At 38.9% G+C, this 14,448-nt stretch overlaps 1 protein-coding gene across 1 annotated transcript in view; it reads right to left on the bottom strand.

Annotated features, from left to right (window-relative positions):
• Positions 1–14,448, bottom strand: part of ANK2 (ankyrin 2) — a 628,385-nt gene that overhangs the window by 458,748 nt on the left and 155,189 nt on the right. The gene's annotated exons all lie outside the window — the stretch shown is intronic.

Raw genomic sequence — 14,448 nt, 5'->3', positions numbered from 1 at the left:
AGGGACAAGCAGACTCCCACTGAGCGTGGGGCTGGACGCAGGGCAGGGATCCAAGGACCCTGAGATCATGACCTTAGCCTAAGTCAGTCACTTGACCGACTGAGCCACCCAGGCACCCCACTGGTCATATTCTATATGCAAGTTTACATAACCTATATTAAAACTTTTATTGTTAAAACATTACAAAAACAGGGGCACCTGTTTGCTTAAGCGACTCAGTTGCTTAAGCGACTGCCTTCGGCTCAGGTCATGATCCTGGAGTCCCAGGATCGAGCCCCACATCGGGCTCCCTGCTCAGCGGTGAAACTGCTTCTCCCTCTGACCCTCCCCCATCTCGTGTTCTCTCTCTCATTCTCTCTCTCTCAAATAAATAAATAAAATCTTCAAAAAAAAATTACAAAAACATTGTAAAAACATTACAAAAAGTAAAAGAATTTTAGGAACAACAAAAATCATTCTTATTCCATTATCTGAACTCAACATTTTCTTATTTATTCATGTTCTTTTTCCTTTAAATCTATGAATATGAATATGTACTCAGTAAACAAGTGAATATAATCCTAGAATGAATATAAGTAGGTATCCTTCAAACCTAGCATATCTAACACACAATAAATACAAAATATTATATTCTTCTTTTTACTTATTATTATTTATAATTTTTCCATGTCACTGCCTAGTGTTCATACATGTCATTTTAATGTCTGCAAATTTACCTACCCATTATCTTTTTAATGGCATTTAAATTATTGCCAAATTTCTATAAGAAATAATTTAAATATGGGTGTGTATTGTGTGTGCATGTGTGTGTGTGTGTGTATCCCTCTTTTATCTCTTTTTGGCTCCATTCATCTTTAGTCCTAATTTTTTTTTTACTTTTAAAGTTTTATTTATTTATTTGACACAGAGAGAGAGAGCCAGAGAGCACAAGTGGGGGAATGGCAGAGGAAGAGGAAGAAGCAGGCTCCCCACTGAGCAGGGAGCCTGATGCAGGACTCAATCCCAGGCCCCTGGGGTCATGACCTGAGCCAAAGGCAGCCGGCTTAACCAACTGAGGCACCCAGCCTCCCCTTTAGTCCTAATTTTTGCTGATTTATGTGTGTCCCTATATCTGGTAGGATATATCCTTCTTTGTTGCTCTTTTTTCCTTTTTTTCCAGAACAAACTTTTAGGTTGATGCCTATGTGTTTTCCAATTAAAGCTTGGTATCAATTTGTTGAGTTTAATTAACCTTTAAGTCCAACCAGACTTACTAGGAGTGCATTCAGCCTATAAATAGATGACATGAATTGACAACCCCAACAATTGTTTGTCATCTCATCCAACCCTTCTTCAAATCTTTCTTTTCATCTCCCAAAAAAGCATTCCAGTTTTCTTTGTATAGTCCATTCACACCCTTTTCTAAGCTCGTTTTAAAGTATTTAATACTTTTTCTCGCAATTATCAACAGGATCTTTTTTCTTGTTGTATTTTCTCTCTGATACACATAAATCTTATTAATCCCTACTCTTTTATTTTGTGTTTATTCTCTTTAGAGTTTATAAGCTCTTTAAAGTTTTTGACATTTCTCTGATTACATAACAATTTTTTAAAACTATTAGGAAAATGCACCAATTTTTCCTGAGTATCCCATTATACAAGTTAATATAATTAGGCAGACAGACTATGATAAATAGTCTCCAGAGCAATCTGGATTTGATGACAGGACGATTAAGACGACTTCCTGAGCCACATTTCAAAAGCAGGCTTTGATCACACATAATATTCATGTATTTTATACCTTAGCTTATATGAATCAACCTAAATAGCTTTCTTGAACAGATTTTCAGAGAGAACTTACTACACAATTGTATCCTTTGGCTCTTCTCAGAAAGCTATTTTAAGTGTGTTTGTGCCTTATGGGAGAAAAGGTCAAAGGATGTGAACTGCAGTTTAACAGTAAGAGCCTGGCTTTGGAATCTTATTGGCCCAGCTTCAAGGCCTAACTCTGCCACCTGCTAACTATGGGTCCTGTGAAAATTGCTTAAACTCTGAGCCTCAGTTCTTCTCATGAAATGAGGTTACTTGGGGGATTAGAGATGCTCCTGGCATAAATTTGGCACTCCAAAGGTGGTATTGTAATTTTTTGAAAGAAGGCTATGTCTTGACATCATTCTAAGCATTTTACATACATCTATTCATTTAGTCTCACAATAACCATGTGAAATATTAGGCACATTGAGTCCATGAGGAATGGGTTCAGAGTCTATAGTGAACAAGTTCATAAATGATCAGTGCTGACCCAGGATTCTAGCCATTGTCTTCCTGATGCTAAATCAAGGTTCTCTCCACTGTAACATCCTGTCTTCTATTTTCATTCTTTTTCCCTGCTAAGATCCAGCTTTTCATAATATTCTAAAGATTTCCTTTTAATTTGTAATAATTGGAAAAGAGTCTTTTCAGATGTATTTTAAAATCCAGTGAATAATGTCTATAATCTTGAAACTGTCATTAAAAATCATCTAATCAATCCGATTCAAAATACCTTTTCCAACATCATCACTACTTCCTTTGACTCACCCTACAACCAGACCAAATTTCTTGATATTCCTCTTTACATACAAGCAAAATTTGATCTCATTTCCCCTGTCTCGATGCTTTATCTCAACATAACTCATTTAAAAATTTTATTACAAAAAACAACTGTTTGTGCTGGTTATTTTCTAGGCACCCCTGAGCTCCCATCTGTTCACGTCTGTTCTCTGCCTTGCTCTTGACCTGTGAAGATGACCTCTACAGACTACGTCACACAACCTTTATTGACCACTGGCTCCTATTTGGGTTTGGCCAGTGGGATGCACCAGCAAGAGATCCCAAAGTGGCATCAGAGAGACCCTGATCCACATTTTCTTCATATTCCCTCCCTGCTTTCACATTCTGGCAGCGGCTGCATCCTGCTAGCACTACGGCTTCCGTCAGATGGCCCCTCTTCTCTAGGCTAGGAACACAATTTCCCCAACCTTGGTCTTTCAGGTCTAGCCTCAGGGTGAGGATGGTTGCCCCCTGGCCCCTCACCACCCTTTCTGGTTCCCTAACCTGACTCACTTCTTTTTAAATTGTCTCTCCATTAAAGTCTCTTCAAGAATCCTGGCTGAGTGCCCCATCTACTCCTTCTCATAAAAAAGGGTGGAGGGAAGAAAAATACTCCACATATAGGCATATAAAGAGCAAGATACTCTTGGAATAATCAGGCTTAAGAAGAAACACATTACTTCCTGAATTGCTTTGTATACATACATGTTGTTACTATATGAAAAATTATATCATACTGTTTTGGAACTTGCTTTTTTGGTCCTCATGGACCTTGGTCATGCCAGTATATACAAACTCACCTCATCTTTTTAAAAATATTTTCTTAGCCTTACAGCCAGTAAGCATGCACCATATTATCTACTTAATCAAAGAAAGGGCATTTTTTCCATCATGTAATATCCAAAATTCGTTTTAAAATTTCTTAGTTTTAATTTATATCTCCAAAGGTTACATTCATAATTATATGAAAGAAACTTCAGGGATGATATTTACTTTCAGAGTGTCTAAAATCCATACAAAAGCATTGGCTGAAACTGCTGACCAAGGAATGTTAAGATGGATAAGCATCTCCCATATCACAGTTAAACTGCATTAAAAAAAACAACTATGAGATGAGAGATGACTGTGTCCTATCTTTTCTTCTTTAACTACCATTCATTAAACATCTGCAATATGTCAGAAGCTGCATTAGCCCTCTCTATATATATATTTCTATTTATTCTTCATGCCATGTAAGACAGAAATCACTACGTCCCTTTTATAGATGAGAAAACTAATCATCATAAATGTTAAGTGACTTGCCCAGGCTTTCTAAGTGTTAGACCCAGGATCTATCCATCTCCAAAGTCTTCTTTTTCATTATATCCTGTGGTCTCCTTTAAGAGATTTGGTTTACTTACATTTTACTTAATATCAGGAGATTAGACAACTTTTTCATGCCAAAGCCATGTTATATTCAGTTTTGCTAAATTATATCACAATATCCCATTTTCATGAAATGTGATTCAGCCGATGGTATCATTAAGCCATTAAAATACGGTAATGTTTCCATTTTACTTTCTCCTGCTTTTCAAGGAGATTAGAACTTCAACAGTCATTAACTGACATTCAAGCCATGAATGGTTATGACAATATGAAGAACTCAAACACTAAAGGGTTAGAGATTTTCCGATGGCTTAGAGTCCCTAGACCAGTGCCCCTGGATCAATTACTGCAGAATCACTAAGGGTGGTTTTTTTAAAATTCAGAATCTTGAGCGTCACCAGTATAATTTCTCTCTCTCTTTTTTTAAAGATTTTAAGTAATGTCTATACCCAACTTAGAACCCCAGAATCAAGAGTCACATGTTCTACCAACTGAGCCAGCCAGGTGCCCCTCACCAGTATAATTTTTAATGACTTTACAGATTTTACGACTTCTCCAAGGTGATCCTGCTGTATATTAAAGTTTGAAAAATATGACAAGAATCACTGCCTTGTTTCAGGGGGCCTCAGACCAGCAGTATATCAGCATCACTTAGGAACTTGTTAGAGATGTAAATTCTTGAACCCCACCTCAGACTTTCTGATTTAGAAATTCTGAGAATGGGGACCAACAATTTGTGTTTTAGCAAGCCTTCCAGGTGATTCTGATGTAAGCGAAAGTTTGAGGAATACTGCCCTATGTGAAGCAATTTCCTGGATCCTTTGTACTATTTGCGTTCTCTCACTTATGGACTATTCTAGAGCCATTACAGAGCCAGCATCTTGCTCTTCAGCTTCCCAGGAGGCTCCCTGAACTCTCAATAACAGGCCCCTGGCACACAGAGTATTCAAAGCCTGCCCTTTCTTTTTCCCTGCCCTATCTTATTTGACCTACCCTATGTCTAGGTTAAAAGGTTAGAGTTTGGGGGCGCCTGGGTGGCTCAGTGGGTTAAGTGTCTGACTCTTGGTTTCGGCTCGGGTCATGATCTCAGGGTTGTGATCCAGCCCCCTTTTGGGCTCCGCACTCAGCGTGGAGTCTGTTGAGATTCTCTTCTTCTCCCTCCGTCCCTCCCCCTGCTTGCTTGCTCTCTCTCTCAAATAAATAAGTAAATAAAATCTTTTTTTTTTAAAGATTTTATTCATTTTTTGACAGAGAGAGAGACAGAGAGAGGGAACACAAGCAGGGGGAGTGGGAGAGGGAGAAGCAGGCCTCCCACGGAGCAGGGAGCCCAATGCGGGGCTCGATCCCAGAACCCTGCCGAAGGCAGACGCCCAACGACTGAGCCACCCAGGTGCCCCAAATAAATAAATAAAATCTTAAAAAAAAAAAAAAAGGCTAGAGTTTCAACAAATGCAGTGTCCATATTCACATAACCTTACTAGGAGCTATCAAAATTATAAACAAGTATTCAGAAACTTAAATCAGAACCATCATTTAAAATTCCCTTAGAGGGATGCCTGGGTAGCTCAGTTGGTTAAGCGTCTGCCTCTGGTTCAGGTCATGATCCCAGAGTCCTGGGATGGAGCCCAGCATTGGGGGCTCAGCGGGTAGCCTGCTTCTCCCTCTCCCTCTGCCTGCCGCTCCCCCTGCTTGTGCGCTCTCTGTCTCTGACAAATAAATAAAATTTCTTTTTAAAAAATCCCTTAGAATTGTATATGTAACCATAGAGATCAGATAGTTGGTGCAATACTCTTTTGAAAAAGTCTTCCCATATTTCTCTTTGTGTGTATGAACAACCGTCTCTGTGTCTTAATACCAATTTAGAAAGTACAACTTTTAAGCATTCATAAGAAGTGTCCATAGACAAGACCAATCAAATTGAAAGAAGAAGGGGCGCCTGGGTGGCTCAGTCGTTAGGCGTCTGCCTTCAGCTCAGGTCATGATCCCAGGGTCCTGGGATCGAGCCCCACATCGGGCTCCCTGCTCAGCGGGAAGCCTGCTTCTCCCTCTCCCACTCCCCCTGCTTGTGTTCCCTCTCTTGCTGTGTCTCTCTCTGTCAAATAAATAAATAAAATCTTTAAAAATTTTTTTGAAAGAAGAACATTCCCTCCAGGTGTCAAAAGAAAAAAAACAAGTTCAAAAAAACCTCGCCCAATTAAAGTCCAAGGCAAATAGGCAATAATATCACAGAATATTAACTGTGGACCAAGTTGCTTTCCAGCTCTTTTATTAATGAATGAACTAACAAGGACCTGATACAACATCTCACGCAACAATGCAAAACACAACAGGAAAACCAGCATTGGGCACTGCCTGCTGAGCAAAGTGTTCCATCTGACATTTAGAACTGGTTGCACTCCACTACTTTTAATTTTAGTCCCAATTGCAAGAGACTGCCAAAGACACAGAGCTGCGGCATGAAGTCCTTGCTTCCAGCTCCTGTCGGGCCGTCCGGTTGAGCCTTTGAATAGTTTGAACTCCACTGACAGAACACGCATTATTTCCTTTTGAAACTGAGAACCAGTTCTTGGGCCTTTGCATACATGTTTATTCTTCTCCAAGAGAATTGAGAGCAATTTAAGTGCTCTCCTCTTCACTGTGAGCCTGTTAACCCTCCCCCTTTTATGATGCAATGTCTTGTGTTTAGCTAGGTTTAAAAATGCTCTTTCTTGGCCTCCCTTGGATCCACAATTCATTTTGATTCTCCTGGCCTCTGACTATGCATAGCTTTCCTTAGTGAAATATATCATGCCTCTTAATTTTCTTCTTTCAAGGCAGAGTATTTTGCTCTGAGGTTGGCAAAGAAAAACACTGAAAACCATTTCAACAAATAAAATATTAACTGGACAAATACTCTCAACATCAGATTCACAACATCTCTTTTTTCCCTAAACCTAATAAAACACCCATATGAAAATAAAGACTCTCTAATTTCAATCACATTTTTTCCCTAATTTTAGCAACTACTAAAATAGAATAATAAGTACAGTTGCTTTCCCACATGTTCTAGCCATTTTCCGGAATGTATGTTTCCATTCCTACCTTATAGTTGTCCCAAGTGACAAGCTGTCCCAGTCCCCAATGACTATTAAAAACCATAGCTGAACAACTGGATGACTGTGCAGGAACCCCAGGAACTAAAAGGGATAGATCTGAAGCCTGAAAAATGACTCCCCACCAAACAACGTGCAGTATCAACGGTGTACAAGGCATTATTTAAGTGCCTTCTCATCTAGTTGGAGATGTCATAATTAGACAAAAACAGAATTAATGATAATAATACCCTATCACTTATAGAGTGTTTCCAAAGTATCAAAAATTGTATTCACTAATTTACATACATTATCTCAAGTATTATTGAAAACAACCCCATGAAAATCATCCTCTATCTACATTCTATAAACAAGGAAACTCTCTGAAGTGAAGGGACTTGCCTAAGACTATATCGCCAATAAGCGGTTGGACTGAAAATCAAATCAAATCCAGGGCTTCCTGATTTATAAAGCCAAGGTCTTACCACAGGTGGTTTTATAAATCAAGGCAATGCAAACTAAGTGTCATATTGGGGTGGCATTAAATGGCTTGGTGGTGTGTAATCCTTACAGAGGTGATGAAAATTAAGCTGAGTTTTGAGGAAGTTAAAAGGAGAGAATAGAAAAGAAAATTGGAGGAAAGGAGATGGAAGGGAAGAGAAAGACCCAAAGGAGAATGTAGTAAGTTAATAGTGGCCTAAGTAAAGATACAGAGCAAGAGCACTCAAGGCAAGTTCAAGAGATCAGTCTGGTTATAGTAGACTTAACATAAGAAAAAGATAAAATTGAAAGTGTAAGTTAGGCTTAGATTTTGTAGGTATTAAATATCAAACCATGCAGTTTGACCTTTATTGTTGGAATATGACAAGTCATGCTTTAGGTTTTAGTAAGGGAATGACAAGATCAAAATGCAAGTTTATGGAGATTCATCTAGCACGTGCGCAGGCTGACTTGTCTAGGGGTTAGAAAGAGATAACTATGATGGAAATAATGTTCTAATAAGGGCCTGATAATTGCAATACACCTCAAGCCTTTAGAATGAGATCTGGGCACCTGGATGGCTCAGTCGGTAAGCGTCTGCCTTCAGCTCAGGTCATGATCCCAGGGTCCTGGGATCGAGCCCCGCATTGGGCTCCCTGCTCCACAGGAAGCTTGCTTCTCCCTCTCCCACTCCCCCCTGCTTGTGTTCCCTCTCTCACTGTGTTTCTCTGTCAGATAAATAAAATCTTTAAAAAAAAAAAAAAAAGAATGAGATCCTAGTTCCTACATGTAAAATTTACATCAATTAAACCTTCTGGATTTATTGGGTGAACTTCCCCCCCACCCACCCAGGTCAAAACTAAAGCTAACACCTGCAGAGGCTCTAGCCGAGGGAACATAAGCTCCATGTTGTCTTTTTAATTGTTGACTCTCTGTGCCTAGAACAGTGCCTGACATTGAGTAGACACTCAATAAATACTTATTGAATGAATGAATCAATGAAGGAGCCAAGAGGCTCAATCATGCAAATATCTAATTCTAGACCTAATGCTATTAAATGTTTACATAGAATGGAGAGAAAAACATAGCGGAAATACATTTCTTATGCAGACCATCACTTACCCATCTTTGACATAAATCACACTCCCCTATATGTGAATATTAAACAATGCCTCATCATAATCAAATGCAAGGTACAGGCCTAGCTTAGGTCCTGATTCGAACAAATCGACTGTAAAAAAGGCAGGTTTAAGGAATTATGGACATTAGATATTTGGTATTAAATTATATTAAAGAAGTGTGATAATGGCATGATAAGAGAAAACAGCTTTACTAGTTAAAGACATAATGAAATATTTACAAGTAAATGGCATGATGTCTGCTGTTTGCTTTCAAATCCTCCAGCAAAATCAAACAAACAAACAAAACAATGTGAGGTGGGAGGCAGATGAAACAAAATCAGCATGATGATGAAGACTTTTGAAACTGATTGGATACATGGGAATTCATTACCCTTTCCTCCAATTTTCTTTTCTATTCATCCTTACTTTGGTCTATGTTTGAAAACTTCCATAAAAGATTTTTTTAAAGAGTCTTATGGAATGTGGGCTGTAAAACAGAAACAAACACCAAAATTTTAGTCTAGGCATGGAGATGTCCACCAGATAACCTCCAAATATGGTTATGCTCTTTCATTTATTCAGCTCATGGTTACTGAGCCTACAGTGGGCTGACGGTTATTCAAAGGAGAATGGGACACTGTCCCTGCCCTCGGAGATCTCATAATCATGTAGGGGAGGCAGAGCAGAAAACTAGTGAGAGTAATCCAGAGTCTTCGTGCATGATGTGCAGATATGGAGAAGTTACAGTGGAGACACAAGAGACATAATTAAACTTAATATTTAGAAAACTCAGTCTGGCTGTAGCATGGTTAATGGATTAAGAAAAAGCAGAGGGGATGGGAACTGAACTAGTAGCACTGAAACTAAAGAAAGAGAGATGAATATAAGAAAGTTTAAGGAAGCAATAGCATTCTCATACCACTTACAATTTACTTTTAATAATAAAATAACTGTCTTTAGTAAGTGCCTACTTTGCACCCAATTCTGCAAAGAAAACCATGTTTTTGATCCAGTCATCTACACTATTAGCTCTATATGTGGGCCAAAGAAGGAAATAGAGGAAATTGTATATGCATACACACTATAGTAGTAATTAATAAGTGAGAAAAAATATGGAGAAATATATATATAAAGAAATAGTGTAAAAATCATTTTGGACACCACTAAGAAAAGATGTGAATACACATTATTCTATGCAATGGTTTTATTTAAACATGACTCCTTTTGCTGAATTCAAATATGTGGTATTTATGGGCACCTGGGTGGCTCAGTCGTTGAGTGTCTGCCTTCGGCTCAGGTCATGATCCCAGGGTCCTGGGATCGAGCCCCGCATCAGGCTCCTGCTCAGCGGGAAGCCTGCTTCTCCCTCTCCCGCTCTCCCTGCTTGTGTTCCCTCTCTCACTGTGTCTCTCTCTCTGTCAAATAAATAAATAAAATCTTAAAAAAAAAAAAACAAAAACAAATATGTGGTATTTAGAATCTAAACTCTAGAGGAATCCAAATTAGAGTATATCTAACTACTAAGGTCACATCTGCATTTTGTTAAGGAAGCTTCTTTCCTTTCACTGATATTAAAATAGGTGAGAGGATATTCAAGTAACTACATACCTGAGTTATTCTTTGTAATATTTCTTTCCATTTTAAATAAGAATAATGAACCTGAGCCCATCAGGAAAGGCTTCACAATCCCATCAACTAGATTTCTAGACTAAGGCTAGAAAGATTCAGACAGGGGCGCCTGGGTGGCTCAGTCGTTAAGCGTCTGCCTTCAGCTCAGGTCATGATCTCGGGGTCCTGGGATCGAGCCCCGCATCGGGCTCCCTGCTCCGCGGGAAGCCTGCTTCTCCCTCTCCTGCTCCCCCTGCTTGTGTTCCCTCTCTCGCTGTGTCTCTCTGTCAAATAAATAAATAAATAAATCTTTAAAAAAAAAAAAAAAAAGAAAGATTCAGACAAGGGTAAAGAAATGCCTTTTCCTTCCCTGAGCAAGGTGTTCCAAAATGCTGAAAGTACCCCTGGATGGTCACTTCTTTCAATGTCTCTCAAATGAGAAATATATGAGCCAACAGTCATGATCAACAGGGCAGCAATTCTTTCAAGGAGCTGACACTTCCCAGAGAAAAATCATCTTCTGTTTCCTCCCTTTTTATCTCTTGATGTGTCAACTACACACAAAAAATTTATCACCCTTGGAGAACAGTCTGAGTAAGTCATGAGCTTAGATATCTACCCCTGTGTTCTTTAGACAGGAGAAGGAAAACAAGTGTATTATTTCATTTGTTTTCATTATAATAAAGGCCATTTCCTCATGATAATTTCCAAATTAATTTCCAAATCTAGAATCTAGAACTTTTATTTCAAAAATAGTCAACACTAGTTTAGAAATAATTGGTCTCAGTGAACAAACCTGACAAACAGTATTTCAGCCAGATGACTAAGGTTCATGTCAACAGCGATAAGTTATGTTGATAGCATTACCCTTGACATTTTATGAGAATGGCACTTTATTCTCTAATCTTTCTCTCCAAAACATCTAATCCAATCAAATCATGAGAAAAACATCAGACAAATTCCAATGGAGGTATATCCTACAATATACCTAATCAGTACTTCTAAAATTCTCAAAGTCATCAAAACAAGGAAAGACTAAAGAAGTTGCCACAGCCAAGAGAAGACTAAGAAGACATGACTATATGTCATGTGGTGTCCTGGATGGTATCCTGGAACAGAAAAGGTGCATTAAGTTAAAAACTAAGGAGAGCTCAGTAATAATATAACCAATAACTATAATTAATTTATTATTAACTATAAGAAATGTACTATACTTTTGTAAGATGCTAATAATAGGTGAAATGGAGAGGGCGAGGGGAAGATATGAGAATTCTCTACTATCTGCTCAACTTATTTTTTTAAATAATCTCTACACCCAACATGGGGCTTGAACTCAGAACCCCAAGATCAAGAGTCACATGCTCTACCAACTAAGCCAGCCAGGCACCCCTGCTCAACTTTTCTGTAGACATAAAACTGATCTAACTATAAAGCCTATGAATTTTTTTTAAAAGATTGGCTTCTCCCTTGATGAAATAAGTCAAAATATATTCTTACCTTTTTGATCTATATGTTATGGTTTATAAATTAATACTATGCTTAGATATTAAATCTCTGTTCTTTTGAGATACTTGAGAGGGATACACATATTTTCTCCATTACTCCAAAATAGATTAGCTAGTCTCAAAAAGTAAATATAGAAGGAACTAGCTCTTACAGTATTCTTGGAAACAATGAGAATAAAAAGCTCTTCCAGAGACAGGAGGCCTGACACCTTCTGGAGAGGCATTCTGCTGCTGCTAACTGAAACACTGAGCAATGGGAATTGCAGTGCGTTGGTGTTAGAGGTCCCAAACAGATGTTCAACTCATTGATCAAAAAGATGTGCAGTATGGAAAGCTGAGCATCCATCTGTCCTCTCCCACATGAAGACAGATCATCATCAGTGCATGGAAATTTTTAGGGCTAGAGAGACCCTTAAGAGATCATCTGCTGTAATCCCTTCATTTGCACAGATGAGGAAATTTCAATGGCCAACTCATTTCTGATTAGCATTCCCCTTAATGCTTTTTTGAAATGTGAAAAGTAAAGAAACTGATCCTAAGAGTTAAAAAAAAATAGGCCTATTTCTTTATAATCATGTATGCAAATAATTTTTGCTTGAGACAAGTGATCTTTTTCACTTGAACTCCTATTATGGAGAAGGGGCCAATGGAAAAAAGCAAGGATAAAGACATAAATCAGAAGCTTTGAGCAAAGAGGGAGAGAACTGGTAGACTAGGTCAATGAACACAAGGCTCATGGGAAACCCACGAGAGTAAAGAAACATCTGTCGTGGAGGACCAGAAGCTGTAGCCATACAAGGTTTCTTGAGGCAGATGTGGTTTTCATTTTACCTGAGTGAAAACCTGAATAACCAGACCTCTATAGAACTGGCCAGTTCCTCAATGACCAGTCGTCAGAGAAGCTCAGGGAGAAGGTCCAGCTATAAGAGAAACAGGACTTGTCACATAGCTGGAAGAGAACTAATGAGAGAGTGCACTGGAAAAGGGAAACTGAAAAAAGGCTCTCATGATTGAGGAATAATCTTCCCCTGTACTTTAATTGGCCTGTCTGCACATAGTTAATAAGCTGAGAGCATCCTTACACTTGGAGGTAAATAGTTGGTTCTCCTCTACAGAACAGTTTTACTATGAAGTCGGTGATGACTCAGTGGAAGGAGATGCTCTTAGGTAAGTGGCCATAGCCATGTTTCCAAGGTTGAAGACAGAGAAAAGAATCTGATAAGGTCTCAGGTTGGTGACAGCAGAAATGACAACCGTATGAGCCCAGCATTTATAAGGTTTTTTTTTCCCAACCAGCCCCCTAGCAGCAATAACAAACTTGACCGAAAGCTCTTTAATGTCCTTTGTAGCATCTGAGATTAACTAAAGGAGACTCAAAGGCTGTCTTTCTCTATTTGGAGAAGAGGGTTACCAGCACCCACACATTCACTCATCCTTTCTGCAAGGAAGGAAAAGGCTCCATAATGGAGTTGTATCCTGTGTTCCTCAATCCTTTTTTCTACCCCTTCTCTATCTTCTTCTGTTGAAGTGATTTGTACTTTGTTTCCAATGCACATATTTTACCTCTCAGAAATGTTATCTGTTTAGACAAAGCAAAGGGCTTGGCAACAGATTTCATGTAGGAGAAATTCATGTTTGCACTTGAGAATATGTCCCTAGTGAATAAACAACTTGGCTCTAAACAACTTTTTCAGACCATAGTCTATACCACACATGGGGAAAAAAAAAAAAAAAGCTTTTGAAAGTGCATTGTACCTCCTTCCCCTGTAGTTGTAACATGCAAACAACTGAGCTCTCTAAATAACCAATGTACGTAAGTCGGGGCTTTGCTCCCAAGTCCAGCAATCCTGCTGACCCTTCAAAGCATTCTAACATGAGATCCTTGTGCTCTGCTGGAGTTTGGGCATAGTGGCCCGGCCTGGAGCTGAAGCAGTAGGGTGACAAGAGAACGAGAACAAATGCTTCCATTGTGCAGCCTGCTGGGATGAAATGAGAGTTGGACTCACAGACACAACTCAATTAGGTTGCAACGCACAGGACACAATGTGCCAACATTGAAACACACACAGTTTAAATGCTTTCACTTTGACACTTACTCTCAGAGTTGAACAGTTTTCTAGCTTGTTTCTGAAATTACTGCCAACCAAGAAAACTATTTTTTTTTAAGATTTTTATTTATTTATTTGACAGAGAGAGACAGAGCGAGAGAAGGAACACAAGCAGGGGGAGTGGGAGAGGGAGAAGCAGGCTTCCCGCTGAGCAGGGAGCCCGATGCGGGGCTCGATCCCGGGACCCTGGGATCATGACCTGAGCCGAAGGCAGACGCTTAACTACTGAGCCACCCAGGCACCCCCAAGAAAACTACTTTTAAGCTACTTTTGTTCGTATTTTGATTTTGGAATTCATAAATACTTAGGAAAATAGACTTGATGTCTTATCTTGTTTGTTGTTGCTGTTATTGTTGGCATTTTTTTAAACATAGGAGTCCTGCATTACTCTCTAGTTTGGGAACACATTTAGGGGCAATAGGAAGAATTTCAAAGTAACTTAACTACACAATGCAGTTGCTTATGAATTAAAAGTGTTCCTTTGGGTTCTTATGATGATCGTATCACCTATCTGAAAAATACAGAAGTGCCAGCATCTGAAAGGTCTGATGCTATGTGAGCATAATAGTTAAAACTGTGACCTCAGTGGGGCAGTTTAAAAATCTATTTAATTTCCCAA

Source organism: Halichoerus grypus, chromosome 3 (genome assembly GCF_964656455.1).
Source record: "Halichoerus grypus chromosome 3, mHalGry1.hap1.1, whole genome shotgun sequence".
In the NCBI taxonomy this organism is placed as follows: Eukaryota; Metazoa; Chordata; class Mammalia; order Carnivora; family Phocidae; genus Halichoerus; species Halichoerus grypus.
The sequence above is the reverse complement of the archived record's forward strand: the minus strand, read 5'-3'. Positions and strand labels throughout refer to the sequence as shown.